The sequence below is a fragment of the Triticum urartu genome, chromosome 5A (genome assembly GCF_056163025.1).
Source record: "Triticum urartu cultivar PI428250 chromosome 5A, HENAU_Tu73, whole genome shotgun sequence".
NCBI lineage: Eukaryota > Viridiplantae > Streptophyta > Magnoliopsida > Poales > Poaceae > Triticum > Triticum urartu.
The window spans coordinates 265,751,787-265,775,624 of NC_141877.1; positions in this window are offsets into that span (position 1 = coordinate 265,751,787).

Here is a 23,838-nt window from a genome sequence, read left to right on the forward strand (position 1 = left end):
TTATTCAGGTCTAAAACTAACCCCGAAGGCGATCACATCGACCTTGGAACCATTTTCGACATGCATCGTCACCTCGTCCTTAGCCAATCTTCGTTTAATCCGTAACCCCTGTTTCAAGTAGCAAATATGAGCAACAGAACCAGTGTCAAATACCCAGGCGCTACTTATGAGCATTAGTAAGGCACACATCAATTGTTGGGGAACGCAGTAATTTCAAAAAAATTCCTACGCACACGCAAGATCATGGTGATGCATAGCAATGGGAGGGGAGACTGTTGTCTACGTACCCTTGTAAACCGTAAGTGGAAGTGTTATGACAACCTGGTTGATGTAGTCGTACGTCTTCACGATCGATCGGTCCTAGTACCGAAAGTACGGCACCCCCATGATCTACACACGTTCGGCTCGGAGACGTCCCACGAACTCTCGATCCTGCTGAGTGTCGAGGGAGAGCTTCGTCAGCACGACGGTGTGATGATGGTGATGATGATGCTACCATCATAGGGTTTCGCCTAAGCACTACGATGATATGATCGAGGTGGATTATGGCGGAGGGGGCACCGCACACGGCTAAGGGATCAATGATCAACTTGTGTGTCTATGGGGTGCCCCCTGGCCACGTATATAAAGGATGGAGGGAGGACGAGGCCAGCCCTCATAGGGCGCGCCCAAAGTGTGGAGTCCTACTAGGACTCCCTAGTCCTATTAGGATTCCACCTCCCACATGGAATAGGAAAAAGGGAAGGGAGAAGGAGAAGGAAGGAAGGGGGCGTCCCTTTCCCTAGTCCAATTCGGACCAGTGCATGGGGAAGGGGCACGGCCACCCTTGAAGCCTTTCTCTCCTTTCCCGTATGGCCCATTAAGGCCCAATACGAATCCCCGTAACTCTCCGGTACTCCGAAAAATACCCGAATCACTCGGAACCTTTCCGATGTCCGAATATAGCCTTCCAATATATGGATATTTACGTCTCGACCATTTTGAGACTCCTTGTCATGTCCTCGATCTCATCCGGGAACCCAAACAAACTTTGGTCATCAAATCACATAACTCATAATACAAATCGTCACAGAATGTTAAGCGTGCGGACCCTACGGGTTCGAGAACTATGTAGACATGACCAAGACTCATCTCTAGTCAATAACCAATAAGGGAACCTGGATGCTCATATTGGTTCCTACATATTCTACGAAGATCTTTATCAGTCAAACCGCATAACAACATACGTTGTTCCCTCTATCATCGGTATGTTACTTGCCCGAGATTCGATCGTTGGTATCCTCATACCTAGTTCAATCTCGTTACCGGCAAGTCTCTTTACTTGTTCCGTAATGCATCATCCTGCAACTAACTCATTAGCCACAATGCTTGCAAGTCTTATAGTGATGTGCATTACCGAGAGGGCCCAGAGATACCTCTCCGATACACGGAGTGACAAATCCTAATCTTGATCTATGCCAAGTCAACAAACTCCATCGGAGACACCTGTAGAGCATCTTTATAATCACCCAATTACGTTGTGAGGTTTGATAGCACACAAGGTGTTCCTCCGGTATTCGGGAGTTGCATAATCTCATAGTCTGAGGAACATGTATAAGTCATGAAGAAAGCAGTAGCAATGAAATTGTAACGACCATCGTGATAAGCTAACGGATGGGTCAAGTCAATCACATCATTCTCTAATGATGTGACCCCGCTTATCAAATGACAACTCTTTTTCCATGTCTAGGACACTTAACCATCTTTGATTAACGAGCTAGTCAAGTAGAGGCATACTAGTGACACTCTGTCTGTCTATGTATTGACACATGTACTAAGTTTTGGTTAATGCAAATCTAGCATGAATAATAAACATTTATCATGATATAAGGAAATATAGATAATAACTTTATTATTGCCTCTAGGGAATATTTCCTTCAGTCTCCCACTTGCACTAGAGTCAATAATCTAGTTCACATCGTCATGTGATTTAACACCAATAGTTCACATCTTTATGTGATTAGTTCACATCTCCATGTGACTAACACTCAAAGGGTTTACTAGAGTCGATAATCTAGTTCTCATCGCTATGTGATTAACACCCAAAGAGTGATCATGTTTTGCTTGTGAGAGAAATTTAGTCAACGGGTCTGCCACATTCAGAGCCGTATGTATTTTGCAAAATTTCTATGTCTACAATACTCTGCACGGAGCTACTCTAGCTAATTGCTCCCACTTTCAATATGTATCTAGATCGAGACTTAGAGTCATATAGATCGTTGTCAAAAGCTTTCATCGATGTAACTCTTTACGACGAACTCTTTGTCACCTCCATAACCGAGAAAGATTTCCTTATTCCACTAAGGATATTTTTGACCGCTGTCCAGTGATCCACTCCTGGATCACTATTGTACGCTCTTGCCAAACTTATGGTGAGGTACACAATAGGTCTGGTACACAGCATAGCATATTTTATAGAACCTATGATTGAGGCATAGGGAATGACTTTTCATTCTCTTTCTATTTTCTGCCGTGGTCGGGTTTTGAGTATTTACTCAACTTCACACCTTGCAACACAGGGAAGAACTCCTTCTTTGACTGTTCTTTTTTGAACTACTTCAAAATCTTATCAAGGTATGTACTCATTGAAAATATATCAAGCGTCTTGATCTATCTCTATAGATCTTGATGCTCAATATGTCAGTAGCTGCACCGAGGTCTTTCTTTGAAAAACTCCTTTCAAACACTCCTTTATGCTTTCTAGAAAATTCTACATTATTTTTGATCAACAATATGTCATTCACATCTACTTATCAGAAATGTTGTAGTGCTCCCACTCACTTTCTTGAAAATACAGGCTTCACCGCAAGTCCGTATAAAACCATATGCTTTGATCACTTTATCAAAGCATATATTCCAACGCCGAGATGCTTGCACCAGTCCATAAAGGGATCACTGGAGCTTGCTCACTTTGTTAGCACCTTTAGGATTGACAAAACCTTCTGGTTGCATCATATACAACTCTTCTTTAAGAAATCCATTAAGGAATGCAGTTTTGACATCCATTTGCCAGATTTCATAAAATGCGGCAACTGCTAACATGATTCGGACAGACTTTTAAGCATCAATATGAGTGAGAAAATCTCATCGTAGTCAACACCTTGATCTTGTGGAAAACATTTTGCGACAATTCGAGCTTTGTAGATAGTAACACTACTATCAGCGTCTGTCTTCCTCTTGAAGATCCATTTATTCTCAATGAATCAGCGATCATCGGGCAAGTCAATCAAAGTCCATACTTTGTTCTCATACATGGATCCCATCTCAGATTTCATGGCCTCAAGCCATTTTGCGGAATTTGGGCTCATCATCGCTTCCTAAGAGTTCATAGGTTCGTCATGGTCTAGTAACATGACTTCCAGAATAGGATTACCATACCACTCTGGTGCGGACCGTACTCTGGTTGACCTGTGAGGTTCGGTAGTAACTTGATCTGAAGTTTCATGATCATCATCATTAGATTCCTCACTAATTGGTGTAGGAATCTACTTTCCAATTCGGGAGAAGGTACAATTACCTCATCAAGTTCTACTTTCCTCCCACTCACTTCTTTCGAGAGAAACTCCTTCTCTAGAAGGGATCCATTATTAGCAACAAAATATCTTACCTTCGGATATGTGATAGAAGGTGTACCCAACAGTTTCTTTTGGGTATCCTATGAAGATGCACTACTCCGATTTGGGTTCGAGCTTATCAGTTTGAAACTTTTTCACATAAGCATCGCAACCTCAAACTTTAAGAAATGATAGCTTTGGTTTATTGCCAAAACATAGTTCATACGGTGTCATCTCAACGGATTTAGATGGTGCCCTATTTAACGTGAATGCGGATGTCTCTAATGCATAACCCCAAAACGATAGTGGTAAACCAGTAAGAGACATCATAGATCGCACCATATCCAATAAAGTACGATTACAATGTTCAGACACACCATTATGCTGTGGTGTTCCAGGTGGCGTGAGTTGCGAAACTATTCCACATTGTTTCAAATGAAAACCAAACTCGTAACTCAAATATTCGCCTCTGTGATCAGATCGTAGAAACTTTATTTTCTTGTTATGATGATTTTCCACTTCACTCTGAAACTCTTTGAACTTTTCAAATGTTTCAGACTTATGTATCATTAAGTAGATATACCCATATCTGCTCAAATCATCTATGAAGGTCGGAAAATAACGATACCCGCCGCGAGCCTCAACACTTATCGGATCGCATACATCAGTATGTATTATTTCCAATAAGTCAGTTGCTTGCTCCATTGTTCCGGAGAACGGAGTCTTAGTCATCTTGCCCATGAGGCATGGTTCGCAAGCATCAAGTGATTCCAAAAGTCCATCATCATGGAGTTTCTTCATGCGCTTTACACCAATATGACCTAAACGGCAGTGCCACAAATAGGTTGCACTATAATTCTTAACTTTGCATCTTTTGGCTTCAATATTATGAATATGTGTATCACTAAGATCGAGATTGAATAAACCATTCACCTTGGGTGTATGACCACAGAAGGTTTTATTCATGTAAACAGAATAACAATTATTCTTTGACTTAAATGAATAATCTGTCAGGACCCCGATTCCAAGTCACATCGATCTAGCCGGTAACACCTCATATCACATTGCGGCCTCACGCACGGTATCCCCACGGGTGTCGCCTTACCATGGCCCGGGACCGTTTGCGCCATTTGGCTAACGTATATGATAGAGTCGCTAGCATCCATATGACAGAGAACCCGGGCCGACATGGCCAGTCGTGAACCCAAGGCGGCACAGACCTATGGAGACAGGCATACATGAATCACATCGAGCATGTCGGTCATCAGCGTGTGAATCCAGGCTGTAGCACTGGGCTAACAGGACTCCGGGGAACCCGGGCTATAGCAGGCTAGGAAGGACTCCGGAAGTCACCGCGTGACATTTCCCCGAGGGGACAGACATAGGAACGAAGTGAAACACATGCCGGCCAGTCAAGTGTCCTGAGCAGTAGTGCTGGGCTAGCAGGACTCCGGTGAACCGGGCTGTAGCGGACTACTATGGCTCAAGGGGCACTAGACTACATTTCCCCATAAGAGAGGCTGCCAAGGATAAACAACTAAATTTTCAGATCCCACACATACCAAGCATTTCAATCATACACACAATATGCTCGATATGTGCAAATACAACATGGCATCACAACAAAACTCTACAACTCAAGTACTTTATTTAAAGGCTCCAGAGAGCCATACATAACATGTTCATACAGGTAGGGGTCACATGACCCGACACTCAAGTCATACAAGCATACAAGCACATGCGGAAGCAAATAGTCTGAGTACAGACACTTGAAAGAAAGAAGGCTTCTCGAAGCCTGTCTATCTACATAGGCCCCTCCATGGCCAAGATCACCACCTGGGTGGCAAGTCACTCATCAACGTCGAGATCTACATAAAACCCATCGGAGGGGGCGGTGTTGTCGTCTGAAAATAGTAATTAAGCAAACATGAGTACAAAGGTACTCAGCAAGTCTTACAACATAACCTACTATACATGCTCATTCTCAAGAAGGTGGTGGAGTTATTGCAGCAAGCCAGCTTTGACTCTTGGTTAAGCTATCCTATGAGACACCACTAGTAAAATAGTTTTCGCACACGAGTCCACTAATCACCAACACAATACTCTATCGGGGATCCTCCCTCGTCATCCTACGAGAGGGCCATCCTCGGTACTCACACTTATCTTGAGTCTTTTAGTAGTATCCATTAACTTGTCTATGAACTGTATAGGCAACCAAGTAGTCCTTTACTGCGGACGCGGCTATTCGAATAGATGATGTTAACCCTGCAGGGGGTGTACTTCTTCATACACGCTCTCACCACTTACCGTCGTTTACATGACATGTACTCGACAACCTTCAAGCGGAAGCCCAACGAGGGTGTCGGCCACAGCCTACCTAAACACTCAAGTCTCTAGTCCAGGTTTATTGCCTATCCAGGTTCCATCCGCAGGGAGTCCGGCCGAGGTTTCCACATACGGCCCCGAACGATATGAACAGGGTCCCGAGACGCCAAACGGGCGCCCGACATACCCGGCCACGGTGTATCTACCGCAACATAGCCCACCCCTAGGGTCAGCGCTACGCACGGCCGCCAACACATAACCTACAAACACCAGAAACTAATTGCAACTCCTGGACATTGTACTAGGGTGATTAAGAAGCCGAGAGGGTCCATTGGTTTCGGGCCCAATGTATGGTAGTAACTGAATCTTAAATCACACATACATATCTCAGTTCTTATGGACGGCCTCAATGAAACAACCCACCATGTACTCCTACATGGCCTCTCATCGATACCTTTACCAAATCATGTTCAACACAACCCTCACATTACCGACATAATCATTTCACTCTAGCCCATCACCCAGATGAACCAGACCTGACAGAACTCTAAGCATAGCAAGCATAGCAAGGTAGGAAACACAAACATGGCTCAATCAACTCCTACACATGCTAGTGGGTTTCATCTAGTTACTGTGGCAATGACAGGTCATGCAGAGGATAAGGGTTCAACTACCGCAGCACACAGCAGTTTGAAACGTTGTGGTCTTAATGTAGTAAATGAGAGCAGAAGCGAGAACATGGGATTGTATCAATATGATCAATGGGGTTGCTTGCCTAATGGAGTGGTAGTAGGGTACTGCCCTTTAGTTGGATACTCGGAGATATCCTCGGAGGCAGAACCTACCACGAAAGACACCACAGAGTATAATCAACACATGGCAATATGCAACAATATGATGCATGCTATGACATGGCAAAGTGATGTGTCCTTCCTAATGCAATGTGAAACAAGTTGAAATGTTTCCATTTGAATCAAAGATTCAAATGAAAGCTTAAGCTCTTATGCATAATAAGTGTATTAGCTTGTTTCACCTAAACAGCAAGGTTAAAGTGTTTTGTCATGCATGAAACCATTACAGATGGATAGATTGAATTTTTCTGATCATTTTTCATATATAATTTGTTTGATTTGGACCTATGGTTGATTTTTTATGATTTTTTAGAAGTTTAGGCTATTTTCTGGAATTTTCTATATAAAAATAAATCCATAAAATGAATAATTGCGTCAGCACTGCGTCACTGTGACGTCAGTGAGTCAAAGGCGCCAGCCAGGTCAAACCTGATTGGTGGGGCCCACTAGTCAGTGACTCTGTGCACTAACTATGTTTAGTTAGCCTAATTAATTGGGCAGGGCCCACTAGTCAGTGACTATACTAATTAAACTAACCTAGTTAGTTAGCACTAACAGAGTAATTAGTCGGGCGGGGCCCGCATGTCAGTGAGAGAGAGGGGGAGGTCAACGCATGTCAGCAGAGTCAACCTCGCCGGTTAGCGGGTCAAAGCCTACCAGCGTTTAGCCGCCGGCGAGGCCAGACGCGGCGGCGCGCTGCGGGAATCGCCCACAGGGCACCCTTTGATGCGCGGAGAGCAACTACGGGTAGCTGCTGCTCGCCCGCATCCAAGCACGGTGACGGCGTGGCCGGGGAGTAGCCGGAGCATCGCCAGCGACGAGCTCGGCAGAGGCCGAGGCCCGGGTGTGCTCGTGCTCGTGGCTGCGGTGGCCTAGGCGATGCGGCGAAAGCGCCTACAGCATCTACGCGGCGCGGGGAGTGTGACAGGCACAAGCCCGTGACCAAATGGTCACCGGAGCATCACCGGCGACGTGGTCAGGCGGCGGCGCATTCGGGCACAAGAGGCGCGGCGTCTACGGTGTTCTAGGGGCGAAACGAAAGGTACGGGGAGGTTCAGCAGCTCATGGGGAAGCTGCGGAGGTGGTCAGCGTGCTCGGCGAAGCTCGGGTGCGGCGGATTGACGACGACGATCGACGGCGGCCGAAGGTTGAAGACAGCGATGGCGGGGACGATGAAGGGGCTCCGGCATCATGCAGCTCGGCTGGTCGACGTAGTCGACGACGGCGAACCGTCCGGACACGGTGAGACGGCGCGGGGACGGCGTTGGATGTGGCTGCGGCGAGCGGCAGCGACGGTGACGTTTCGAGCGACGTCGGGGAGGGCGAGAGAGAGGAGCCAGAGGGGAGAGCGAGTGTCTGCGAGGTCGGGAAGAGAGAGGGGGTTCGTCCCACGTCGACAGGGCGGCGAGGGAGTGAGGCAGGGAGGCAGGGTGCTGCGTGGCGCGCTGCTGTGCTCGCCGTCGAGCACCTGCTCGTCTCGCTGGCTAGGCGAAGCAGCTGCGTGGAGCAGCTGCTGGGCCGGGCCAGCTAGGTGGGCCAGCTGGTGGGCTTCCAGGTAAGTCTCTGGTCCTTTTTGTTTTTTCTTTTATTTATTTCCTGCTTTGTGTATTGAAATAGAATAAATACTATTTCATTTCCAAAAACTCTGGAAATATTCAGAGGCACATTTGAGAATATTCTCAACTGCCTAAAAATGCTTCCAAGATTATTTGAGCACTTTAAAATATTTATAGCATTTAAAATGCCCAAATTCAAATACTTATGGCTTCTTCAAAAATCCAGAATGGCTCCATAAATTGCAAGACCATTTTTGGCAGAGGTTTTAATCAAGACCAAAAATGGTGGGCTCTTATGAAGGGCATTTTGGGTTCATTGAAATTCCAATTGTTGGAAATTAGCATTTTCACGGGGGTGTTGGGGTTGATTAGCCCCCATTTCAAGTTTAAAAGAAATTTAAACATGATGCACAAGTTCAACCAACCCTAATGCATAACAGGAAAGCAGGGATGTGATATAATCGTATTGCAATAAACATGATCCAATCATATTATGCTCAATGCAAACATCAAATAACATTTATTTTAGGTTCAACACTAATCCCGAAAGTAAAGGGAGTGTGCGATGGTGATCTTACGAACCATGGAATCATTTCCAATACACATCGTCACCTCGTCCTCAACTACTCTTTGTTTACTTTGCAACTCCCGTTTCGAGTTACTACTCTTAGCAAATGAACTAGTATCAAATACCGAGGGGTTTGCTATAGACACTAGTAAAGTACACATCAATAACATGTACATCAAATATACCTTTGTCATTTTGCCATCCTTCTTACCCTCCAAGTATCTAGGGCAGTTCCACTTCCAGTGACCATTTCCTTTGCAGTAGAAGCACTCAGTTTTAGGCTTGGATCTAGCTTTGGGCTTCTTCATGGGAGTGGAAACTTCCTTGCCATTCTTCTTGAAGTTCCCTTTCTTTCCCTTCCCCTTTTAATTGAAACTAGTGGTCTTGTCAACCATCAACACTTGATAATTTTTTGTTCTTTATTTCTACCTTCGCTGATTTCAGCATCGCGAAGAGCTTTGGGAATCGTTTCTGTTATCCCTTGCATTTTATAGTTCATCACGAAGTTCTAGTAACTTGGTGATAGTGACTAGAGAACTCTATCAATCACTATCTTATCGGGAAGATTAACTCCCACTTGATTCAAGTGATTGTAGTACTCAGACATTCTGAGCACATGCTCACTCGTTGAGCTATTCTCCTCCATCTTGTAGGCAAAGTACTGTCAGAGGTCTCATACCTCTTGAAACGGTCATGAGTATGAGATACCAATTTCAACTCTTGGAACATCTTATATGCTCCGTGGAGTTCAAAACATTTTTGAATTACCGATTCTAAGCCGTAAAGCATGGTGCACTAAACTATCAAGTAGTCATCATACCGAGCTTGTCAAACGTTCATAACGTCTGCTCCTGCAATAGGTCTGTCACCTAGTGGTGCATCAAGGACATAATTCTTCTGCGCAGCAATGAGGGTAATCCTCAGATCACAGACCTGGTCCGCATCATTGCTACTATCATCTTTCAACAGAGTTTTTCTCTAGGAACATACCAAAAATAAATGGGGAGCTACATCGCGAGCTATTGATCCACAACATAGTTGTGCAAATACTATCAGGACTAAGTTCATGATAAATTAAAGTTCAATTAATCATATTACTTAAGAACTCCCACTTAGATAGACATCCCTCTAGTCATCAAAATGATCACGTGATCCAAATCAACTAAACCATGTCCAATCATCACGTGAGATGGAGTAGTTTTCAATGGTGAACATCACTATGTTGATCATATCTACTATATGATTCACTCTCGACCTTTCGATCTCCAGTGTTCCGAGGCCATATCTGCATATGCTAGGCTCGTCAAGTTTAAACCGAGTATTCCGCGTGTGCAAAACTGTCTTGTACCCATTGTATGTGAACGTAGAGCTTATCATACCCGATCATCATGTGGTGTCTCGGCACGACGAACTGTTGCAATGGTGCATACTCAGGGAGAACACTTATACCTTGAAATTTAGTGAGAGATCATCTTATAATGCTACTACCAAACTAAGCAAAATAAGATGCATAAAGGATAAACATCACATGCAATCAAAATATGTGACATGATATGGCCATGATCATCTTGCGACTTTGATCTCCATCTCCAAAGTACTATCATGATCTCTATCGTCACCAGCATGACACCATGATCCCCATCATCTTGATCTCTATCAATGTTTCATCACATGGTCGTCTCGCCAACTATTGCTATCGCATAGTGATAAAGTAAAGCAATTATTTGGTGCTTGCATCTTATGAAATAAAGAGACAACCATAAGGCTTCTGCCAATTGCCGATAACTTCAACAAAACATGATCATCTCATACAAAAACTTATATCTCATCACGTCTTGACCATATCACATCACAACAAGGCCTGCAAAAACAAGTTAGACGTCCTCTACTCTGTTGTTGCAAGTTTTACGTGGCTGCTATGGGCTAAGCAAGTACCGTTCTTTCCTACGCATCAAAAACCACAACGCGGTATAGTGATTGCTTTTTGATCTTTAGAAAGAACCATGTTCATTGAATCCGATTCAACTAAAGTTGGAGAAACACACACCCACTAGCCACCTGTGTGCGAAGCACGTCGGTAGAACCAGTCTCGCGTAAGCATACACGTAATGTCGGTCTGAGCCGCTTCATCCAACAATACCGCTGAATCAAGAATCGACTAGTGATGGCAAGCAATATGTATATACCCACGCCCACATCTCCTTTGTGTTCTACTCGTGCATATAACATCTACGCATAAACCAGGCTCGGATGCTGCTGTTGGGGAACATAGTAATTTCAAAAAAATCCTACGCACACGCAAGATCATGGTGATGCATAGCAATGAGAGGGGAGAGTGTTGTCTACGTACCCTTGTAGGCCCTAAGTGGAAGCGTTATGACAACGCGGTTGATCTAGTCGTATGTCTTCACGATCGATCGATCCTAGTACTGAAAGTACGGCACCTCCGCGATCTACACACGTTCGGCTCAGTGATGTTCCATGAACTCTCAATCCAGCTGAGTGTCGAGGGAAAGCTTCGTCAGCACGACAGCGTGATGATGGTGATGATGATGCTACCATCGCAGGGCTTCTCCTAAGCACTATGATGATATGACCGAGGTGGATTATGGTGGAGGGGGCACCGCACATGGCTAAGGGATCAATGATCAACTTGTGTGTCTATGGGGTGCCCCTGGCCACATATATAAAGGATGGAGGGAGGAGGAGGCCGGCTGTCGGTGTCAAAAGCGGCGGATCTTGGGTAGGGGGTCCCGAACTATGCGTCTAAGGTGGATGGTAACAGGAGGCAGGGGACACGATGTTTACCCAGGTTCGGGCCCTCTTGATGGAGGTAAAACCCTACGTCCTACTTGATTGTTCTTGATGATATGAGTATTACAAGAGTTGATCCACCACGAGATCAGAGAGGCTAAACCCTAGAAGCTAGCCTATGGTATGATTGTATGTTGTCATACGGACTAAAACCCTCCGATTTATATAGACACCTGAGGGGGCTAGGGTTACACAAGGTCGGTTACAAAGGAGGAGATATACATATCCGTATTGCCTAGCTTGCCTTCCACGCCAAGTAGAGTCCCATCCGGACACGAGACGAAGTCTTCAATCTTGTATCTTCATAGTCCAATAGTCCGGCCAAAGGATATAGTCCGGCTGTCCAGAGACCCCCTAATCCAGGACTCCCTCAGTAGCCCCTGAACCAGGCTTCAATGACGATGAGTCTGGCACGCAGTGTTGTCTTTGGCATTGCAAGGTGGGTTCCTCCTCCGAATACACCACGGAAGAGTTTGAATACAAGGATAGTGTCCAACCCTGCAAAATAAGTTCCACATACCACCGTAGAGAGAATAATATTTCCACAAATCTATTCTGCTAACACGTTTTGACAGCATGACATCACGCCACGGCCCGGTCATCATTTGAACCATTTTTCTTTAACCAGCTCCGCACATAACGCGAGGCGGTTTCCTTGACACGTCTCGTCAAAGCAGAGATTGTGTTCCCCTTATCACGGGATTCTCGTCAATACAAACGTGGGTAACCCAACCATGCCTGTTGGTATGACTCCTAGATCTTAGGTAAGTCTCAAACGGCCACGAGGAGGACGCCTGATATTCACCCCCTTTATAAAGGGACAAGGCCTTTTCTTTTTCCCTCCCGCGCTCAATCGAATCCTTCCCCCGCCTCAAGTTCTAACACCCAAAGCTTAGGTCAGGTGCTTCGGACCTTCAATCATGTCCGGATCCAGCCTTCAAGGCTGGTGGATGCCTTCCTCCATCACGGAGGAGGACATCAAGAAGTTGAGGGAGGCCAGATATCTGACCGCCGAAATTTCGCATAGGCCGCCCGCCCAAGGGCAGGTCGTCCCTACTCCTGAACCCAACGAGAGCACTGTGTTCGTCTCCCACTTCCTCTGAGGACTAGGCCTCGCTCTGGATCCCTTTGTTAGGGGTCTTATGTTCTATTACGGGCTGGATTTTCACGATTGGGCCCCGAATTCCCTTCTTCACATCTCGTCATTTATTGTCGTATGTGAGGCCTTCCTCCGCCTTACCCCTTGGCCTGTGGCTCAAGACCTTCGATGTGAAGCCGAAGACGGTCGAGGGGCAGTACGCAGCGTGCGGAGGTGATTTAATAAGCAAAATTGCTGACGCTCCATGGCCAAAGGGTTCCTTTCCAGAGGTGTCCGGATTGTGGCAGCGGGAGTGGTTTTACGTCGCAGCTCCCCGAAGTGCCAAATGGGTAGCTGCCCCCACCTTTCGCTCGGGCTGCCCACCACAACTGATGTCATGGATCAGCAAGTGGCTGAGCTGGGGTCCAGCCAAGGACGTGCCAATACTGCAGAGCCGTATCTGAGATCTCTTCGAGGGAGATTTCAGTCTGGTTATGGTAATGCAAGTTATGCTGGTTCGTCGAGTCCAGCCCTGCAAACGTCGGCCCCTCCGCATGTGGGAATTCAACCCAGAAGGACCGCGCACTATTCAGCATTTCCTCAGCATGAAACACGAGGAGATGTACAAATCATTCTTCGGACCCCAAATAGAGTGTCCGGACACTACCGAGAATGTGGGCCTGAGCTGCAACCGCCCCACTGCCCAAGTAAGTGATCCCACGGCCGAACACACTGTCCTTTTATTTATCATGACATCATTCTGAAGAATCGCTCTTTGACCAGGAATGGATAACAAAGGCGAAGATGATCCGGTGTTTGGCCCCCTTCCTGAGGGATTTGACAATCCGGTGCAGGAAAAGTTGCTCGAGCCAGCACCTTGTCTAGTGCCCTTAAAGGAAGATGAAGGGGGGAATAAAGAGGGTGAAAGCGGGCCTCCATCGCTACCTATTCCAATCGAGGGAATGGGCGCCTCCGCGAGGGAGGATAACCAAGGGGAAGAATCTGACATTCTCTCTCCCCGGGGAAGGAAGAGGACTACCTCTAAAGATCTAGAAACTAAGGTTTCCAAACGGGAGAAGAAATCTCCGCCAGAGGGGCCTGCCTCGGAAGGTATTCTTGCGCATAATGTCCGCACGGGATCAGCCCTCTACCGAGCTGTAAGTAATAAAAAGTAATTAATAGTGAATATATCCTACCTTACTTCCGAGCACAATAACCAATGCTTATAAATTGTAGTTCGGATCACAGCCCTTCTCGACAGAGTTCGTCTTCGGGGGATCTTGTTCCGGAGATGATGGAGAAACGCCTCCCCCAGACTCCCCAGCTCAAGAAGCGGGCGACCTTGAAGTATCGTCGCGAAGGGTATCTCCGGATCCACTAGGGCAAGAGGATAACCCTTTGGCTGCCCGGAATCCCCAGTATCCGGCTCCTGAGGAGAGCAACAACAAGGGTCCGTACAGTGTGCGGTCGGACGCGCTGAAGGATCTTCTGGGGCAAGCTGTCGTCTCGGAAGCGCATCGTATGCTAATGGGTACGGTAATTGAAAGGATTTCATCCGCTGAAAGCGGTTTGCACGAAGCTTTTATGAGTCTGCTGAAAGGCTTCGAGGTACGTGAAATAATGTATGCTTTTAACGGTACTGCATAGGTTAGGTATGCCCATGCAGATAGTAGCCCCTGAGACTCTGGTTCTCGTCGCGAACAGTGGCAAACAGAGGATCATAGTCCCAGGTAATAACCAGACCGCCTTTATGTGCAGGTGGTTGAAGCTCCAGTGGATAGCCGGACTGATGGGTTTGCCGAACTAAGTCGGCAACTGGATGCAGCAAATGCCGACATCGTGCTTGTCAACAAGCGGCTTGACGAGGCACAGGGTGAGTGATTTTTCTGGTGATCGTCACATAATAAGATCAGCATGATGCCAGTATCTTTAATATGTTGTGACTGCAGATGGAGCTGCCACCATGGAGACCCTTCGGGCGGAGCTTGCCCGAGCCAAGGAGCAAGCAAGGAGTAGTAATGCGGCCGCTTTAAAGGCGGCCGAAGAGTTAAGGGCCGAACAGGCCGTGCATTGCGAGAGCAAGGAAAAAATAGCCAAGATGGTTGTAGAGTTAAAAGATGCTGCTGACCGTTATCAGCTTCTTGAATAAGAAAACCGGGTGAAGGCGACGAACCTAGAGAAGGCCCGGGTGGCTGCCAAGGAAGCTCGCTCCAAAATTAGAGCGACGAAGGAGGAGCTGAATCAAGCTGCAGACATCGTGTCTGGGAAGCCCTTCTTGTTGTGGACTAAGTTCGGAGATCCGAAGTATGCTCCTCTGGACCGGCTATGGAGTTCTGCGGACGCGTACATGGATTTGGCTGCAAGTGCTGCTGATGCAGCCGAGTACTTCAAGGATCAGAAAGGTCCTGAAGTGGAAAAGCTATTCTGGTCACAGTTTCATGCTCCAGTCCGTCCACTGCTGCTGAATGATCGATTGACCGGTTGGGCCGAGCTCCATAGGTTGTCCGGACTTGCCATGAGGTCCATTGTGGATCACCTGTGGCTGGGAGGGACAAGGTCAAATAGCTACTTTAGCTTAGTGCAACAATTCCTTGATGATGTGCCACACATCGATGCTGTAAAGAGATCAGCATGCATAGAAGGTGCGCGGATGGCCCTTGCCCGTGTCAAAACATACTGGGCAGAGATGGAGGCCACCACTGTTGCGGCACAGGGTTCGGCCATAGGCCGAGTGGCTGCCGAGCACTACTTTGAAGAAGTCCTTGAAGGCGCTCGTTCGATAGAGGCTCAGTGCTCGAAGAATATTATTTTCCAGTGACATGTAGTCCCATTGTACAAACAATGTTTTTCTGAATTAATCAAGGCTGTATTTATACTTTTTCCCGAAAGTACTATGATGCCTCCTGTGCGGCCGTTTATGTATATATGTATATAACCTGAAAGTTTGCAGTCGTCGGCTTCCGCCCCCACGCATATAATGCGGGGGTGTTCGCAAAAGATGCATATCCACACTTGATCCAACGTCTTGGTCCATTAAGGAGGCGATAGCGTAGCGAACGAGGCAATCGGACTATATTGCTTTAACACTTTCACTTAGCCATAGGAGTTTGACAGTGGGGCTACTATATAGCCCCTGGTACTTCTGCGCTCGTCCGAATACGAGGCGCGTACATACATGACCTGGAAACGGCCCTTCGTTAATGCGGAGGAATCCCGAAGATTCCGATTAGTCATCGAGTGGTTGACCAGTCTCTTGCTATATCATGATAGTCAATTTTCGGCTTTCTCTACTAAGGTGCTCATCCGGATGAACCAGGGCACAATCGCAGTAGTTCTCCCAGTGCTACCTTAGCCGATATAACGGAACGTAAGGCCCCAAAACGTGGGAGCCAGGCAAACCCAACATTTGACCAAAGACATGATTCGGAGCTGATGCATATAGGGCCAAACTCGCGATGCCGAACACTCCCTAAGGTGTTTGGTCTATATAACATATACCGGGCTAAACAATGCCCTTTATAAGAAACCCCATGTGTCCAGGTACATGCAAAATCCTGGCGTGGCCACATGCTAATAACGCCGGCATCCTTCTCGGTTGTGTGGAGTATCCAGAGGATGTGAGCAACAAGAAACAGTAAAAAAGGTTTACGCAGGGCCTTAATCTAAAAAGAAACCTTTGGGCGGGGCCCTGCTGCACGTCTGTGCATGCGTCTCTGTTGTGCTGTGTCCTGGACGGGTGTAGCACGATTGTCACCTGCAAAAGGAAAGAACTTAGGTGAAAGTTGTCGTGCCAAAAAGAAGAATGAATTATGAAAATTCTAGAGAGGCCTAGTTGAGCCGGGATAGCCCTGATTACACGCAGGAAGCCCCTGGTATCATTTTATGAGGGTTCGAAAACCAATCTCATGCATGTATGATGGAACGCCGGACTCGTCTAACCGTGTCCGTGGTATTGACGACCTACCATTTTTTATGGTTGGTGAGGCTGTCTAGTGTGCGGCTCTTAGAGCCGTCACGTCCTCTTCCGTACGTAAAGAATGGTTGGTATTTCTGCTAACTGTAATGACGCCTCGTGGACCGGGCATCTTGAGCTTGAGAAAAGCATAATGCGGTATTGTGTTAAAACGAGCGAAAGCCTCCCTTCCGAGTAGTGCTTGAAAATCACTTCGGAATGGAGCGATGTGAAAAGTTAATGTTTCACTTTGGAAGTTATCGGGAGAACTGAATACCACCTCTAGTAGTAGAGAGCCCGTGCAGTGGGCCTCTTGTCCTGGTATTACTCCCTTGAAGGTAGTATTACTATGGCTTATTTGTGTCTGGTCTATCCCCATTTTGCGGATTGTGTCCTGATATATCAGATTTAGATCACTGCCGCCATCCATGAGGACCCTTGTGAAATGGTACCCATTTATTATTGGGTCTAACACCAAGGTTGTCAGTCCTTCGTGCCGGATATGCGTATCGTGATCCCTACGATCAAAAGTGATCGGGCAGGCCAACCAGGGGTTGGACCTAGGGGTGACGGGCTCTATGGCGCGTGTGCATCGGAGTGCGTTATTGCTTCTCCTCTTTGTCACATGGATCACGTTTACTGTTTTAACCCCCGGTGGGAACTTTTTCTGTCCTCCGACGCTTTGCTGGCGAGGTTCATCCTCGTCTTCGCTTCGTGTCTCTTCCCCTTTGTGTTCGGCGTTTAGCTTATCGGCCTGCTTGAAGACCCAACATTCTCTGTGGGTATGATTTGCAGGTTTGTCTAGGGTGCCATGAATCTGACAGAGTTTGTCAAGAATTTTGTTTAGGCCAGATTGTCCTTCTCTGCTGCCTTTGAAAGGCTTTTTCTGCTGACCTTGTTGGGAGCCCTTGAATCCGGCGTTTACCGCCGTGTTATCTGGGCTACCTTCTTTGTTTCGACACTTGTTTTTGTTGCGTTGTGGTTTACCATTGCCACCCCTGACTTCGGATGTGCTTGGGTCGCTGGTGCTGCTACGGGTCAACCAGTTGTCCTCACCCGCACAAAAGCGGGTCATGTGGCTTGTTTGGGCTGCCATTGTTCTCTATTTTTCTTGACCGAGGTGTTTGGCGAGCCATTCGTCTCAGACGCTGTGTTTGAAGGCTGCTAAGGCTTCAGCGTCCGGACAGTCGACAATTTGGTTCTTCTTGGTGAGGAACCTATTACAAAGCTTTCAGGCGGACTCTCCGGACTGTTGGATTATATGACTTAAATCGTCTGCATCCGGAGGTCGGACATAAGTCCCTTGAAAATTGGCCCGAAAAGCGTCCTCGAGCTCCTCCCAACTTCCAATTGAGTTTTCGGGGAGGCTTTTCAGCCAGTGCCTAGCTGGCCCTTTAAGCTTGAGGGGCAAGTATTTAATGGCATGGAGATCGTCTCCACGAGCCATATGGATGTGGAGGATGAAGTCCTCTATCCAGACTCCAGGGTTTGTGGTTCCGTCATATGCCTCTATGTTCACCGGTTTGAATCCCTCTGGGAATTCATGATCCAGCACCTCATCAGTGAAACATAGTGGGTGTGCGGCACCCCTGTATTGGGATGCGCCATAGTGTTCAGACGGTCGTAGTATTCGGTGTTGGTTGTGTACCGTAGCGCGCTTCCTAGATCCATAGATAGATCTGGTCGCGCCGGATTTTTGACGCAAGTTCTCACGTAGAACATGTGTTGACTTATGCGTGACTTTGTTAGCTGCTCTATCGCGTTCACGGGGTGGTGGATCCGGCCGGTTGGCCGTATCACTTTTCGGCTGTATGGGCTCTAAGGCCTCATCGTCGAATTCCAGTAATAGCTTGCGCTTTGGATAGCTATTTGGATGGTAACTTCCACCATACATTGTTACTTTGTTCCACTTGCTGTTGAGCGTATCTCGTGCGACCTTGAGCCTTTGCTTCTGTTTCTTTAGGCTTCTCGCTGTGGCAGTAAGCCTTTTGTGGAGGTTCTCTTGCTCCAAGTGTGTTTCCGGGATGATGGGTGCATCTTCGTCCGTACTGTTTTCTTCCCTAGACGGGGATTGATGAGGCTTATCTTTGGCGTCATCGTGTTCGGACGTCGGATCCGTACTTGATAACCCACAAGTATAGGGGATCGCAACAGCTTTCGAGGGTAGAGTATTCAACCCAAATTTATTGATTCGACACAATGGGAGTCAAAGAATATTCTGAAGTATTAGCAGCTGAGTTGTCAATTCAACCACACCTGGAAATTAGTATCTGCAGCAAAGTGTTTAGTAGCAAAGTAATATGATAGTAGTGGTAACGACAACAAAAGTAACGACAGCAAAAGTAATGCTTTTGGTATTTTGTAGTGATTGTAATAGTAGCAGCGGGAAAATAAATAAGCGAGAACCAGTATATGGAAAACTTGTAGGCACCGGATCAGTGATGGATAATTATGCCGGATGCGGTTCATCATGTAATAGTCATAACATAGGGTGACACAGAACTAGCTCCAGTTCGTCAATGTAATGTAGGCATGTATTCCATATATAGTCATACGTGCTTATGGAAAAGAACTTGCATGACATCTTTTGTCCTACCCTCCCGTGGCAGCGGGGTCCTATTGGAAACTTAGGGATATTAAGGCCTCCTTTTAATAGAGAACCGGAACAAAGCATTAGCACGTAGTGAATACATGAACTCCTCAAACTATGGTCATCACCGGGAGTGGTCCCAATTATTGTCACTTCGGGGTTGCCGGATCATAACACATAGTAGGTGACTATAGACTTGCAAGATAGGATCAAGAACTCACATATATTCATGAAAACATAATAGGTTAATATCTGAAATCATGGCACTCGGGACCTAGTGACAAGCATTAAGCATAGCAAAGTCATAGCAACATCAATCTCAGAACATAATGGATACTAGGGATCAAACCCTAACAAAACTAACTCGATTACATGATAAATCTCATCCAACCCATCACCGTCCAGCAAGCCTACGATGGAATTACTCACGCACGGCGGTGAGCATCATGAAATTGGTGATGGAGGATGGTTGATGATGACGACGGCGACGAATCCCCCTCTCCGGGGCCCCGAACGGACTCCAGATCAGCCCTCCCGAGAGGTTTTAGGGTTTGGCGGCGGCTCCGTATCATAAAACACGATGATTTCTTCTCTCTGATTTTTTTCTCATCGAAACTCAATATATGGAGGTGGAGTTGGAGTCGGAGACGCAACAGGGGGCCCACGAGGTAGGGGGGCACGCCCTAGGGGGGGGGGGCGCCCCCCCCCACCCTCGTGAGAAGGGTGTGGGCCCCCTGGTCTTTATATTTCACGAGGATTTTTTATTATTTTTTCTAAGACCTCCCGTGGAGTTTTAGGTCACTCCGAGAATATTTGTTTTCTGCACATAAAACAACATCATGGCAATTCTGCTGAAAACAACGTCAGTCCGGGTTAGTTCCATTCAAATCATACAAGTTAGAGTCCAAAACAAGGGCAAAAGTGTTTGGGAAAGTAGATACGACGGAGACGTATCAGTACTATGTTTGCAGTTTGCATCTTGATCGTTTTCTGCCACCAGGGTGGTGCAGTTGTCGTCTCTTCCAGAGTCGCGTGGACTATTATTATTGCTGTTCTTGCTATGGTGGGACTTAGAGCGGCGCCGCTGACATCGGCGCTTGGGTTGCTTCTTGGAGGGGTCATCCTCCGCTTTCTCATTGACATTGGCTTCTTTGGGGGTGTCCACCATGTATATATCATATGATGAGGTGGCGGTCCAGTGCCCCGAGGGCGGTGGTTCCTGTTCGTCTCCAGCTTCATCGTCCATACCGTCGAAGTCTTCAGAGTCGAAGTCGAGCATGTCGGTTAAGTCGTCGACAGTGGCTACTAAGTGGGTGGTGGGTGGGCAGCGAATTTCTTCGTCGTCCGCATCCCATTCTAGCCAGACATAGTTCGGCCAAGGTTCTCCTGACAGAGAGAGAGACCTTAATGAATTTAGCACATTAACGAAAGGTGAGTGCTGAAAGATATCCGCGGAGGTGAACTCCATGATCGGTGCCCAGTCGGACTCGACGGGCACGGATATGAGCGGCTCGGAGTCCGTGGCCGGAAATGAATCCAGTGGTTTGGCGACACGGCTCTCGTAAGGGGTGAAGTCAGTATCCGGCTCTATGCGCCATGAGAGTGCGGCCTCCGTGGCAGGGTCCATCCCTCCGCTCTCGGACGGCACGACATTCTCTGGATTGATGGACGGAGTAGTTGCGGATGCGATCTCCCGAACATTGTCCGAGGGCAGAGTTACATCATGCTCGTCACGAATGTACGACGCATCCGGCATGGGCCCGAATCCGTCGAAGATCAAGTCTCCGCGGATGTCGGCCGTGTAGTTCAAGTTTCCAAATTTAACCTGATGGCCAGGGGCGTAGATCTCAATCTGCTCCAGATGGCCAAGAGAATTGGCCCGTAGTGCAAAGCCGCCGAATATGAAAATCTGTCCAGGGAGGAAAGCCTCACCCTGGACCGCATCGCTAGCGATGATCGGAGGAGCCATCAAGCCTTATGGAGACGACACAGTGGAACTCTCAATGAAAGCACCAATGTCGGTGTCAAAACCGGCGGATCTCGGGTAGGGGGTCCCGAACTATGCGTCTAAGGAGGATGGTAACAGGAGGCAGGGGACACAATGTTTACCCAGGTTCGGGCCCTTTGATGGAGGTAAAACCCTACGTCCCGCTTGATTGTTCTTGATGATATGAGTATTACAAGAGTTGATCTACCATGAGATCAGAGATGCTAAACCCTAGAAGCTAGCCTATGGTATGATTGTATGTTGTCCTACAGACTGAAACCCTCTGGTTTATATAGACACCGGAGGGGGCTAGGGTTACACAAGGTCGGTTACAAAGGAGGAGATATACATATCCGTATTGCCTAGCTTGCCTTCCACGCCAAGTAGAGTCCCATCCGGACACGGGACGAAGTCTTCAATCTTGTATCTTCATAGTCCAACAGTCCGACCAAAGGATATAGTCCGGCAGTCCGGAGACCCCCTAATCCAGGACTCCCTCACCGGCCCTCATAGGGCGCACCCAAAATGTGGATTCCTACTAGGACTCCCTAGTCCTAGTAGGATTCCACCTCCCACATGGAATAGGAAAAAGGGAAGGGAGAAGGAGAAGGAAGGAAGGGGGCGCCCCCTTTACCTAGTCCAATTCGGACCAATGCATGGGGAAGGGGCGCGGCCACCCTTGAGGCCTTTCTCTCCTTTCCCGTATGGGCCATTAAGGCCCAATACGAATTCCCGTAACTCTCCGGTACTCCGAAAAATACCCAAATCACTCGAAACCTTTACGATGTCCGAATATAGACTTCCAATATATCGATCTTTACGTCTTGACCATTTCGAGACTCCTCGTCATGTCCCCGATCTCATCCGGGACTCCGAACAAACTTCGGTCATCAAATCACATAACTCAAAATACAAATCGTCACAGAACGTTAAGAGTGCAGACCCTACGGGTTCGAGAACTATGTAGACATGACCGAGACTCATCTCCAGTAAATAACCAATAGTGGAACCTGGATGCTCGTATTGGTTCCTACATATTCTACAAAGATCTTTATCGGTCAAACCGCATAACAACATACGTTGTTCCCTTTGTCATCGGTATGTTACTTGCCCGAGATTCGATCGTCGGTATCCTCATACCTAGTTCAATCTCGTTACCAGCAAGTCTCTTTACTCGTTCCGTAATGCATCATCCCGCAACTAACTCAGTAGTCAGAATGCTTGCAAGACTTATAGTGATGTGCATTACCGAGAGGGCCCAGAGATACCTCTCCGATACACGGAGTGACAAATCCTAATCTTGATCTATGCCTGCTCAACAAACATCATCAAAGACACCTATAGAGTATCTTTATAATCACACAGTTACGTTGTGACATTTGATAGCACACAAGGTGTTCCTCCGGTATTCGGGAGTTGCATAATCTCATAGTCTAAGAACATGTATAAGTCATGAAGAAAGCAGTAGCAATGAAACTGTAACGATCATCGTGCTAAGCTAACGGATGGGTCAAGTCAAACACATCATTCTCTAATGATGTGATCCCGCTTATCAAATGACAACTCTTTGTCCATGGCTAGGAAACTTAACCATCTTTCATTAACGAGCTAGTCAAGTAGAGGCATACTAATGACACTCTATTTGTCTATGTATTCACACATGTACTAAGTTTTCGGTTAATACAACTCTAGCATGAATAGTAAACATTTATCATGATATAAGGAAATATAAATAACAACTTTATTATTGCCTCTAGGGCATATTTCCGTCATCAATAACATGTATATCAAATATACCTTTGTTCACTTTGCCATCCTTCTTATCCGCCAAATACATGGGGCAGTTCCACTTCTAGTGACCAGTCCCTTTGCAATAGAAGCACTTAGTTTCAGGCTTAGGTCCAGACTTGGGCTTCTTCCCGGGAGCAGCAACTTGCTTGCTATTCTTCTTGAAGTTCCCCATCTTTCCTTTGCCCTTTTTCTTGAAACTAGTGGTCTTGTTAACCATCAACACTTGATGCTCCTTCTTGATTTCTACCTCCATAGCTTTGAGCATTCCGAAGAGTTCGGGAATTGTCTTGTTCATCCCTTGCATATTATAGTTCATCACGACGCCTTTATAGCTTGGTGGCAGTGATTGAAGAACTCTCTCAATAACACTATCATCTGAAAGATTAACTCCTAGCTGAGTCAAGTGGTTATGGTACCCACACATTCTGAGTATGTGTTCACTAACAGAACTGTTCTCCTCCATCTTGCAGATATATAACTTGTTGGAGACTTCATATCTCTCAACTCGAGCATTTGCTTGAAATATTAACTTCAACTCCTGAAACATCTCATGTGCTCAATGACGTTCAAAACGTCTTTGAACTCCCGATTCTAAGCCGTAAAGCATGGCACACTGAACTATCGAGTAGTCATCAGATTTAGCTTGCCAAACATTCATAGCATCAGCAGTTGGTCCTGCAGCAGACCTTGCACCTAGCGGTGCATCAAGGACGTAATTTTTCTATGTTGCAAT